The sequence below is a fragment of the Apium graveolens genome, unplaced genomic scaffold, assembly GCF_009905375.1.
Source record: "Apium graveolens cultivar Ventura unplaced genomic scaffold, ASM990537v1 ctg2762, whole genome shotgun sequence".
In the NCBI taxonomy this organism is placed as follows: Eukaryota; Viridiplantae; Streptophyta; class Magnoliopsida; order Apiales; family Apiaceae; genus Apium; species Apium graveolens.
The window spans coordinates 122,007-133,930 of NW_027417791.1; positions in this window are offsets into that span (position 1 = coordinate 122,007).

Sequence of the window (11,924 nt, forward strand, 5' to 3'; positions counted from 1 at the left end):
ATAACAGCTTCTAGCCATTTTTTGATCTCCTCTCTCTTCTCCAATCCCGTTTCAGGTGGGAAACTTCATGACTGAATGGTAGGAAGAGGGGACTGCCTTGAAGGCATGTATCCCTGTTCTCCCCATGATAGCATTATAAGTTGAACTAGCCTTTACCACCACAAAATCCAGCATCTGCGTTGCTTGCCTTGGCTCCGTACCTATGGTGGTTGGCAATTTAATTATCCCTTCCACAGGACATTCTACTCCAGCAAATCCATATATCGGCATATCGGTTGGTGTCAACTGGGAGTCGTTATACCCCATCCTTAGAAAGGTGTCGTGGAGCAAGGTATCCACAGAAGCACCATTATCCACAAGGACCCTCTTAACCGGGCTATTTCCTATTATCGGCGTTATGACCAGCGGGTCGTCATGGGGAAACTTCACACCCTCTAGGTCAGAATCATCAAAAGCCAATGTTACTTCTGTCCTGGCCCTCTTCGGGGCTTCTCCAACAATATGCATAACCTCTCTAGTATATGCCTTTCTGGAATTTTTGGACAATCCAGCAGCAGTTGGACCTCCAAAGATCGTGTTTATCACAGGCCCTCGAGGTCTCGGCCCTCCATAAATGGTGTTTATAACTGGTCCTCTAGGTTGGGGGTTTCGCCCCTGATCGTCTTGGTCCCTCCTACGATCTTCAAAGTTCTTCCTTCCATTATTATTTCTGTCCCCTCCATCTCCAGTATACTTGTTCAATCTTCCTTTTCGAATCAAAAACTCAATTTCATCTTTCAATTGCCTACACTCATCGGTGTCATGGCCAACATCTTTGTGAAACCTGCAATACTTGCTCTTATCTAGCTTGGCTGGATCGGCCTTCAAGGGCTTAGGCCATCGAACATCTCGATCTTTCTCGATCTCCATCAAGATCTGGCTTCTGGGAGCATTCAGCTTAGCGTATTCGGTGAACTTTTGCCCAGGTCCTCCCTTCTTGGGGGTTGAATCAGGGTTTTGTTCGGTTTTAGGATACTTATCCTTAGCGATATACTCCAGATCAGTTTTCCGCTTCTTGCCTCCAGTGGGCTCATTACTTACTACGGTCTTCCTCATGCTTTCTTCAACCTTGATATACTTCCCTGCCCTCTCTTGGAGCTGCAACATATTTTCAGGGGGACGTTTGGCCAAGGACATCTTGAAAAACTCATCCCTAGTTCCTTGTTGCAGTGCTATCATAGCTACCTTATCATCAAGGTCTGGGACTTTTAAAGCCTCCTTTGTAAAACGATTCAGGTAATCTCTCAAGGATTCCTTAGCTTCTTGCACAATACTCATAAGAGATGCTGAACTTTTCTCATGGACTTTTCCACTGATGAACTGCTTAATAAAAGCCTGACTTAACTCTCTGAACGATCCAATAGAGTTTGGGGGCAAGCGACTGTACCATCTTTGAGCCATACCTGACAGGGTTTGAGGGAAGGCCCGACACTTTATAGCATCATTCACGGGTTGCAGCAACAGTGCATTAGAGAATGTCCTAACATGATTAGCGGGGTCTCCCGTGCCATCATAGGCTTTGATAGTGGGCATCTTGAATTTCCTTGAGATATGGACATTCATTATCTCTTCTGTGAAGGGTGGAGTTGGATCATCAGGATCTCCAAGGGGAAGGAGATTGCTTGGATCAGTTCTTGGGACAACAGCCCTTCTTCTTACCGGACCATCCAGATCTATGACAGGAGGAGGATTTCTCCCCCTAGGAGATATCTCGGGTCTGGTGGCCTGGTGAGCCTCCAAATTACGCCTCAGCCTTTGGATTTCAGCCTCATGAGCCCTGATCCTTTCCTGCACTTCTTGGGGATTCGCCCCTGGGGTGCTTTGGGGGCGTTGCCTTCCATCGGTCATTGGCTCTTTTCCAGGACGCCTCCTTCTCGGGGCCACTTCATCATCCGAAGATTCGGAGTCTCTCTCAGTATAAGGACCAGAAAATTCCCGATCCTCAGGGATAGGATCCAAACCTCGTATATAGGGGGGCGACCGCCCTCGTGCTTCGCTTCGCCCAGCATATCCGCTTCCTCCAACCTCAGGGTGAAGGGGCATCCCATAAGGGGGGTTAGTAGTAACAATAGTTGAATATTCATACCCGACGGGTCGAGAATTCACAGGTATATGTATTTGTTGAACTTGAGGATTCATACCTTGAATAGTCGGGGGAGTTGTCCCTTGTGGCTGAGGATGAGTTGCCCCTGTCTGGGCTTCCCCCTGAGTAGATGCATAAGTTGAATGGGGAGGAACCTCCACGGTTGATGAAATCACCTGGGTTGTCCCTGATGGTGTTCCCTCCTCCAGAGTGCTGGTTGTTCTCCGTGTTCTCGCCATGGTTGTTGTTCCGTTTTTTCCCACAGACGGCGCCAAATGTTATGGATTAAAAACTAATATATATAATTGCTGTATTTAATACTAAGGAATGTGAGCTTCGATGCTCGATTTGACTGCTCTTGTGTTTCGTGACTCAATCTGCCTTAACAAGATGCCTACGTACCTTGCTGATTGCCAAGAATCAAGTCAAAAAACGTAGTTCTGATCTGTGGGGTGAGACCCCTTATATAGATGTTGGTGGTCCTTGAATTGGACTTGGTATAGGAGACTTGGTGGGCAAGTCTCATAATTAGAATGGACTTTGGAGTCCTAGATAGTAGGAAACTGATTCCTTATCCTTTTAGGTCCCCTTGAGGCTTATCTATAAGGATTTATATCCTTATCAGGACTCTTCTCAACAGCTGATTTTTCCCTTATTAATTAATTACGAAATTAATTAATAATCAGGGCTTTTGGGCCTTTTTTATTCCACCAGGCCTGATCTGGTCCATCAGGCTTAACCTTTCTGGTCTGAATATTATACATCTTATTATTGGGCCTATCAGCCCATTAATTATAAAATCAGGACTTATTTATCCCTATCACTTGTATTTAATCAGGACATTGGAGGGTAGAAGGAATTGATTGTACGGTAACTATTCACTGACAGGTTCTTGGTATTCTAAGCAGTGAATTCATATTATTCGGATAGTCGCGATATGTTGAGAATCATCACTCACGATGTAGAATAAATATAATTAATCAGTTAATTATATTTAGTGAATTTTAGTATTCCTGTAAATAATTAATAAAAGTTTATTATTATTTATTTCTACTACCGGCATAATATTGAACCTACAGGGTCACACCATAAAAGAATATTTTCTTTGATGAAATAATGAGAGAGAGAATTATTTTCTAAATAGTTAAGAAAAGAAATAATGATTAAAATAGTTTTAATTATTATTAAAGCATTTTATGAAGATAAAATGTGGGGGTTAATATATATAAAGATATATATTATAAAACCCTTGGAGAGCCCTATAAATAGAATGAGATGGATGGCTCATTTATCATTTTTACACACACAATTTTGGTTTTGTGAAAACCCTAGCCTCCATCTTCTTCCTCTCCCTCTCTCTCAAAAACTCCATTTTTATAAAAGCTCAATTTTATAAAAAGGTTCATCGAAGAGGATCGTTCTTGGTGGATACCGGTAGAGTGCTTCACACACTGAGGAGCAACTGCTAGCACTCCAATTTTATAAAGCTTCGATTCACGAGGTATGGTTTCGATTCCTCAGTTTTTCCCTTTTATACGTTTTTCTATATGTGCGGTATATGGTTTTTACGGAATAAATGTTATTTCACGCTTCCGCTCATCCGTAAATTCCTTCAACTGCTAGCTCCCATACATCTTCTCAAAAAGATGTAATGGCTGAAAAGGCACAAAACAGTTACTAGATTCATCCTCTCAACAGGGTGCGTCTATTAAAATTCGTCTATCGGCCAGGGTATCCGATGTAGTGTCACCACTTCAAACATAAAAAATTCTTGATGCACAAGGAAATGTTACACACACAAAGGATAAGTTAATGGAAACAAGAGTTTCGACCATTTTACAGTCAGATTTGATTGTTCAAGGTTCTTTAATGGACCAATTGCCTTTACAGGTGTTAGGAGAGGATACTGATCCAATAGCCATATGTCAGTGGTTAGTGTCTACCTCCCTAGGCTTAAATCCCCTGGATGCATCTGCGGATAGTGGATCTGACATAAGTGCAGATCGACAACTTATTGTCAATAATTCAGATATTACCTGATGAGTCACAAGGAAATGTCTTCACAGACATTAGAAGGAAACTTTGATCTTTATGCTAAATTCTTTAGATCATTTTTTACCTTCCCAGAGTTCAAATCTGGAACCCTAAAAGGGAAACTAGCAACTTGTAGATTATGACTCAGATTCATCTGACGAGTCTAACAAGGATGGGGATTTGCAAACTCCCATTGCACCACCTGTGATCTTCTTAAGGATGGCTAAGGTGATTTTCCTTGCAAGTACAGCTGGATTTTGGAGCTATGAAAGGAGTGATACACTTGTGAGAATGAGTGTAAACATGAGTAGAGAGAAGAGTGAAACACTTGTAAGGTACACGAAACAGAATCACACACTCACAGTGAAGAAGAAAGAGAACCACCATATCTTATTACCTATCCCTAAACAAGGTTCTTGATACTTCGGGTTTCGAATCTATTTATGATTGGAACCTAAATTTTAGGGACCTCACATTTACAGATTAGATTAGAATACTTCGAGACCTAACAAGTAGGGAGCTAACAATTGGTAATAATTGGTGATCTCACAGTGGGAGGTATAAGGAGTTGGGAATATTGGCGAACATGATGATCAACAGTGAAGTCATACTTGCAGCATTTAAAGGGACATGGTTGATCATACTCTGACTTGTTATTTCTTTTCCAACCAAGTAAAATATGAGAACTCCTTCAAACAACATCATACATTCCTTCTCTAAGGGGGAGATAAAAGCTTATATAATAGTTTGGAGGATTCCTCAACTAAGGGGGATAAATAGTTGGGAGGAGGGAAAAGGTAAAGCACATGTACACTGCACCACACCATTGTTGTTTTTAACTACGGATCCTATTGTACGGGAGAGGTGGTAAAACACAAGGTGATTTCCTAGTAATCAGAAGAAGTGGTTTGGTTCATCACTCTTCTTCATAAGGGGATACGCTGTTTTCCAAAAGGGGAGTACCATTAGTTCTTATCTGCGGATCCTATTATACGGAGAGGTGGTAGATGAAGGTGATCTCCTTTAAGCAGTTGATTCTCATAGGGGGAGAAGCAAGAGAGATATGTGCTTCTCAACAGGAAATGTGGTTGTACAAAAGAAGCTTCTGATGATTAATTCAAGACTGAGAAGTGTAATCTGGCAGAGATTTGATGAACCAAGGTAATGAAGATGAAATTACTTGAATATCAGTTCAGTGCTAGAGGAACAAACATCTTTCACTTCAGTTACTCAAGAAATCTGGAAATGCAGTATTTGATCCAGAAAACTAGTAGCATTACTTACAAGTCCTGTTACTTTACTTTTTCTAGTTGTTAGTTGAGTTATCCTCTCTATTTAATTTATTTGTTAGGTTTAACAATCAAATAGGGGGAGATTGTTGGTGAGACTGCGTAGCTCTATGAACAGGTACGTGATAACTCAACACGATAACAACACTAGAACAGGACAGGTTAATAATACTACGTCTACACAAGAAATCAGGAAGAATGAAGACAAGGCAAATACAAAGAATCAAAAGATTAGAAGAAGGCTTGAAGTCTGTTTACAGGTCACTGAAAGAAGTTCATTAATATGTTCATACCTCAGTGAAGAATAAAGGTTAAAGACTTTCAGGGTTTCAGAAATGATGAATATTCAGTGTATAAAGTGCTACCAGAAGATTTCAGTGTATCGGCATTGATTGAAGATCGACAGTGTATGAAGCATAGGAATCTGAAAAATTGAAGACATGGTATAAACAGAGGTTAAAGAAGACAACTGTAGTCTTGAAGTTATACTCACTGACAGGAGCTCATTTATATGTTCAAGCGTCGGTGAAGAACAGTGAATGAAGTGTTCAAGATTCTAGTAGCAATGAAGACGCCGTTTAAAGTAACAGAAAGGATTCCAGTGAAAGTACAGTTGTTTATTGACGGTCAGTGTTAGAAGCAATGGATATTCAACCAATCTGTATCAACTCAGAAATACAAGACAAATTGAATTAGGTTCTCTCAATGCTAGTTGTTTGTGAACCAGACTACTACACCAAACATCAGTATACAAAAAGGGATTTTAATTCAATTATAGAAGAAAGTGTTGATATAGTGAAGAATGGCAAAATAGAAGAAAAATATTCTAAGGCAGAAGACTCTTCACTCTGGTCGCCATAGAAGTGTAAGGACTACTACAAGTAATTCCAGTGGTCGCCATAGAGCTCCAATGGTTGCCATAGAGCTCCAGTGATCGCCATAGACTCCAGTGGTCGCCATAGAGCTCCAGTGGTCGCCATAGAGCTCCAGTGGTCGCCATAGAGCTCAATTGGTCGCCATAGAGCTCAACTGGTTGATATAGAGCAACACAGATGCTGGTCGCCAGAGAAGAAAAGCCAAAGGATACTCCAGTCGCCATAGAACACTTGGTTGATTTTCCAGTGAATTATACAACAGCAATTCAAGGATATTTGTGGACACAAAGCTGCCACATGTCCAAATGAATTGAAAGTCTACACAGAGAAGCAGAATATATAACAATCAAAATTATTATTGTTAAGCAGTTCTGTTCATCTTCTCTCTCATGAGAGGTGATGAAAACAAGAAACAAAGAGAATACAGAGAAGCTTATCACATTGATATCCATTTAACTTCTCACCAGAGTAAAGTTATGTTAGGTCACACAACACTATAGAAAGGGGTTAAATATAGTGTTTATACAATTAAATCAATTTAGAACACAAGTATGTAACAGTAATCAAGTTTATTCAATATAATAAGCTCTGTTACAAAGTAGGTTAAACTACTCTCTCAGTGATGAACAATATCACTAAGAGCTGCTAGGTTACAATGAATAATGTTCTCGTGAATAACAACACTTATAGTGTAAACCCTAAGCTTTGTTTATATAGTACACAATTACAAGATATCTTCTAATTGATATGGAATATAATTCTGCCTCCTAAAATATATCAATCATATATTATCTTCTACAAGTCTTCTACCTGTCCAACTCTTCATGCATATCTTCTTTTGTTTTAGTCCAGATCCTCTCCTGTAAATCAGCCGCATTCCTTATCTGAAGTACCCGCACTTAAGTCCTGATATAAATCCTGACGGCCTTAAGTTCTGATATAAGTTCTGACTTCAGTAAGTTCTGATTTCCAATAAGTCCTGATAAGTCCTGATATTAAGTTCTGAAACTAATAACAAATCAGATTAGACATGACATCTCAAATATATCTAACAATCTCCCCCAACTTGTAAATTATGAAAAATATACAAGTTAATAGATTTGATGATGTCAAAAACATTTAAGTACAAATGCAATGAGAGTTTATTTAGACAACTAACTACAACTTACAGTACATGCAGCTTTTACCAATTTTACTGAGTCAATCTGAATCCAAAGTGATTCTTGATAAAGTTTGATATCAGCTTCTCTTCTGCATTTCTCAGGACTTGAGCTAATATAGCCTTGACTTGCTTCAATTCTTCATCTTGACTTCCAATCTGGTAGATTGCAGTCCTAAGTGCTGAGATGTAATTTTTTTCCAAACCATCACCAAGTCTGATTACCCTTGGGTGAGATAAGTCTTCATTATAGCACATACATTTCTCTTTCAAAATAACTTCAAGTTTAGCAGAATTTTTCTTCATTGGAATTTCACTTCCATCATCTTCAACTATATTTGGAACAAATTCTACAACCCTTGATCCAGATATTCTGGCTTTATCTCTTATGGTCTTCATTATGAAATTTGACCATCTTATGGTAATATCAGACTTTATCTCCAAAAGATAATGAAAGAATTGAAGTTCTTTCAGAGATTTATTCAACATATCTGATTCTGACATTCTGTATGTTCTTCCATCTTCAAGAAACAGAATCAACTTTTCTTTGACATTACTCTTATCATGAGCATCCAATACCACTTGAACAGATATAACCTTGTTAAGGTGTTTCTGTGTAATTTCCTCAAGTGGTTTGTCAGTTAATAAAAATGGATCTCTGGTAATTACTTCAACTCCTGTTTTGATCTTGGCTTCTTCAGAACCTAATCCAGCTCTGTCTCTTGCTTCTCTGGCTTTCAATCCAATAGTCATGAAATCAGATAGCTGTTGACTTTTCTTAGGATCTGATGGTTTAACATTTTTCCATAGGAGTTTCTTCTTATCAGTAACTATCATCTTGTTCAAATCAACTGAGCTCTGTCAGAGGTTGATGTCTTGATAATTTGTCCAGGATTTGCAGATTCTTCTTTAGCTTGCTGTTTTAAACTGTCTTCACTCTGAACAACTTGAGCTATGTCAGAGGTTGTCTTAGATACTTCTGTAATCTTTCTTCTTTTCAGAATTTCAACAGTTTCATCTTCATCTGCAGTATCATCAAATACTTGAACCATTTTGCACACAGGTTTCATCAGGATTTGAGTAATCTTCATCTCATGTTTCTTTGTTGGTTCATCAAACTTTGCTTTCCCTTTTGCTTTGGGATCATTTTCAACTTATGATCTTGTCTTGGGCTTTGAAGCCTCAAAAGTTGACCTTTCCTTGATCATGATGCCTTTTGCCTTAGACCTTGGAGGTTTCTTTGCATTAGAAGTTTTAGTTTTAAGATTCGTCTTCTCAGCTGCAAATCTAGCTTCTTCCTCCTTTAGAGTCTCTAAATCCATTCCAGGATTATGCTTGAGAAATAATCTTCTAGCAATTTCTTCATCAAGTGTCTGAATCTTGGGATCTTTATAATAGACAGTAGTCTCCCTTCCCTTAAGTTTCAGAGTTTGTAGAAACTTCTGAGAGTCTTGACTTCCAGACTGAATCAGAATATCAGACTTTATCATCAGAATTTGATCATCAGAACTTGCTTTCAGAACTTGAGCATTCACAGCTTCAGAACTTGTATTCTTCTGTGTAGAAGATTTGCTAGAATCAGAAATTAGTTTCTGTGAAGAAAATTTATTGCTTTGCCCTTGACATTGACCTTTGCCCTTGCTAGGGTTTCCCTGGTCATCTTTATTATCATCATTCTTCTTCAGTGTTTGAATAGTAGAGCATTTGGACTTAACTACTTGCTCCCCCTTTTTGGCATCATCTGATAGGAGTAGAGAGAGAAGAAGTTCCACTGAAGATTGGATCTCAGATAATTGAATTTGTTGAGAAGCTTGATTTTGCAAGACCTCATCTAGTTGGGCCTGCTGCTTTTCTTGAACTTTCTCAATTACTTCCACTTTCTCATGAATTGGTCTGATAAATCTATTCTTGTCTAGCTTGAGCATCAGGTCCAGCTTTTCAGCATTTTCCTGAAGTTTATCAACCTTGGCATGAGTAATGGAGTGTTGACCTTGAAGGGATTTAGTACTGGGAGCTGTGACTTTAAGTTGAGCTTTGAAGTCAGAATTTGTCAACAATTCATCAGCTTTTGCAATATGATCTAACAGAACTTTTGAGCTGGGAATGAAGTCAGATTCATTCCACTTCTTGGTCCATTCAACTCCTCTGTGAGTTTCTTCCCATGGAACAGGAGCATCTTCTTCAACAAACTTTTTAAGCAGTGCCTCATTTCCAAGAATTTGAGCTAGAGTGTTTACTGGAGCACTGTCTCCAGAACTTGAGAGAATCTCATCATCTTCTGACAGTACTAAAGTGTGTGTCACTGAAGGTGATTCTGGTACAACTTCATCTGTTTCCACATCCAGAATTGGTGTGGTAGGAACTTCAGCATTTAGTGGAGAAACAGTTGGAGTTGTCACTTGTCCTTGTGGTGCTTCCAGAAACAAGACAGATGAAATGTTCAGCCTATGAATGTCAATTTCAGGACTTAATCCTGAATCTTCAACTGTAGCAGGTTCCTTGATTGGAGAGACAGGAGGTGTGATCACTGGTTCTTGAATAGTGTCTTCAGCTTGAGGTGGAGGTGGCAAAGCTTCAATCACTATTGGTTCTGATGAGATCAGAGATTCCTGATCCCCTTCCTCAGCTTCTTTAGCATCCTCAGAATGAGGTTGTGCCATATACCTACCTGCTTTCATCTTCTTTGATCTTCTGGATGATGGAGGAGTTGCTTGAGCAACATCAGAACTTGAAGTTCTTTTCCTTTTTTAAAATTCCAGAAGCCTCAGCTTCATTCTCTTTCTGAGGAGTTACCTCTTCAGCTTCTACCTCCTTCTGAAATATTACCTTTTCAGCTGCTATTGTCACAGGTTCTGATGTAGGAACCTGGACCTGTTCATCTTCATCTGATTCATATATAAGAATCATCCTTCTTCTCCTTGGTGGAGATTTAGAAACAAATTTAGTCCTTTTAGGCCTAGAGGTTTTGTCAGATTTTACAACTGGCACTTTTTGGGAAGTACCAGAGGTTGGTTTGGTAGTAGGTGCTAATGGTTGTGGTTGAGAAGATCGTGTTGGTTGGAAATAGTTTCTTATGGTAGGCTGTGGTTGAGAGTTGGAAGGTTGTGTTGGTGGAGGTTGAGAAATGGTAGGTTGTGTAGGTACAACATCAGGAAATTTGGGTGTGTATGTGTTGGGGTCAGAGTTTACTAAGAACTGTTTTACTGATGTAGGAATTTGAAGGGGTCTTAGTATCTCTTTCTTATTATCAGTAGATAACAAGTCTGTGAAAGCCCTCTTAGCAAGTTTAAAAGGTTGAATTGTCTCACTAAAGTTTTGGGGCTTATCAGGATAACAAAAACTGTAAATGAGTTGACAAAATCTAGCAAAGTAAACAGTATTTGGGTCCTCATTCATCCTATCCCCAATAAAACCCAAAATAGCAGTAGCATAATCAAAGTGAGTTTGATTTAGAAGTGCATACCCTATTTGCTGACTCAGAATGGGAATGGCATCAAAGTTGGAGCATTTGTTGGCAAAAGCTCTGGTGATGCAGTCAAAAAAGTAGCTCCACTCCTTTCTGATGTATGACCTCTTCAGCTGCCCCAGTTTGGAAAAACTTTTCTCATAGCCAAGATTGACCATCATACCCTGTAGAAGTGGCTCCTCAATCTGAGCATTGAAAGTGCAATTTTATGGCAAGTGTAGAGCTTGTCGAACAGTTGACAAGTTAACTAGATCTCATATTCCCCTGTTGTGAAGATAATGCTTGGGGACCCATTTTCACCACCATCATCATAAACACCAGTCCTCCAAAACTCCAGTATCTATGTTCCTGAGAGTAATTATGGTTGGGTCAAAGCATACCCAATTTCACTATTAGCCAGAAAATCTTGAATAAAATGAAGATCTGATGGAGCATCATCATTGCTGAGAATAGCCATATAGTTATTAGGGACGAACTTGGCTCCATTAAAGATGATGTCCTTGGGTGCCATTTCTGTAAGAAATTAAGTGAAAAGTTGTGTGTACGAAAGGTGTTTGATAAAATGCCTGTAAAAAAAAGCTTCAGAGAATATTAGAGAGTGAGAGAGAATAAGAGAGATTAGAAAATAAGAATAGTAGGTAAAAGATTGTAAAATATTTTAACTCTCTTATTTATAAACTCCACGTGACAACGACTATTTTTATTAAGCAGAACAGACTTTTTACACCTGGCAGCATGGAAACAGTCAAAACAGTAATGAGTGGGCACGGTAAATGTGCAGTAATTATTGCTCACATGCTGTTACCAAAACAAACACGCAACCCATTAACCAAATGATTATCAATGTTTTTATCTCACCTAATTATTTTCTGACAAAATATAACCGTTACAGTAAATACTAAAAATAAGTCAAGCAATTAAATAATGCCACGTAAGCATCAGAGTTTCCATCAGGATTTGTATCAGAACTTGACTATTA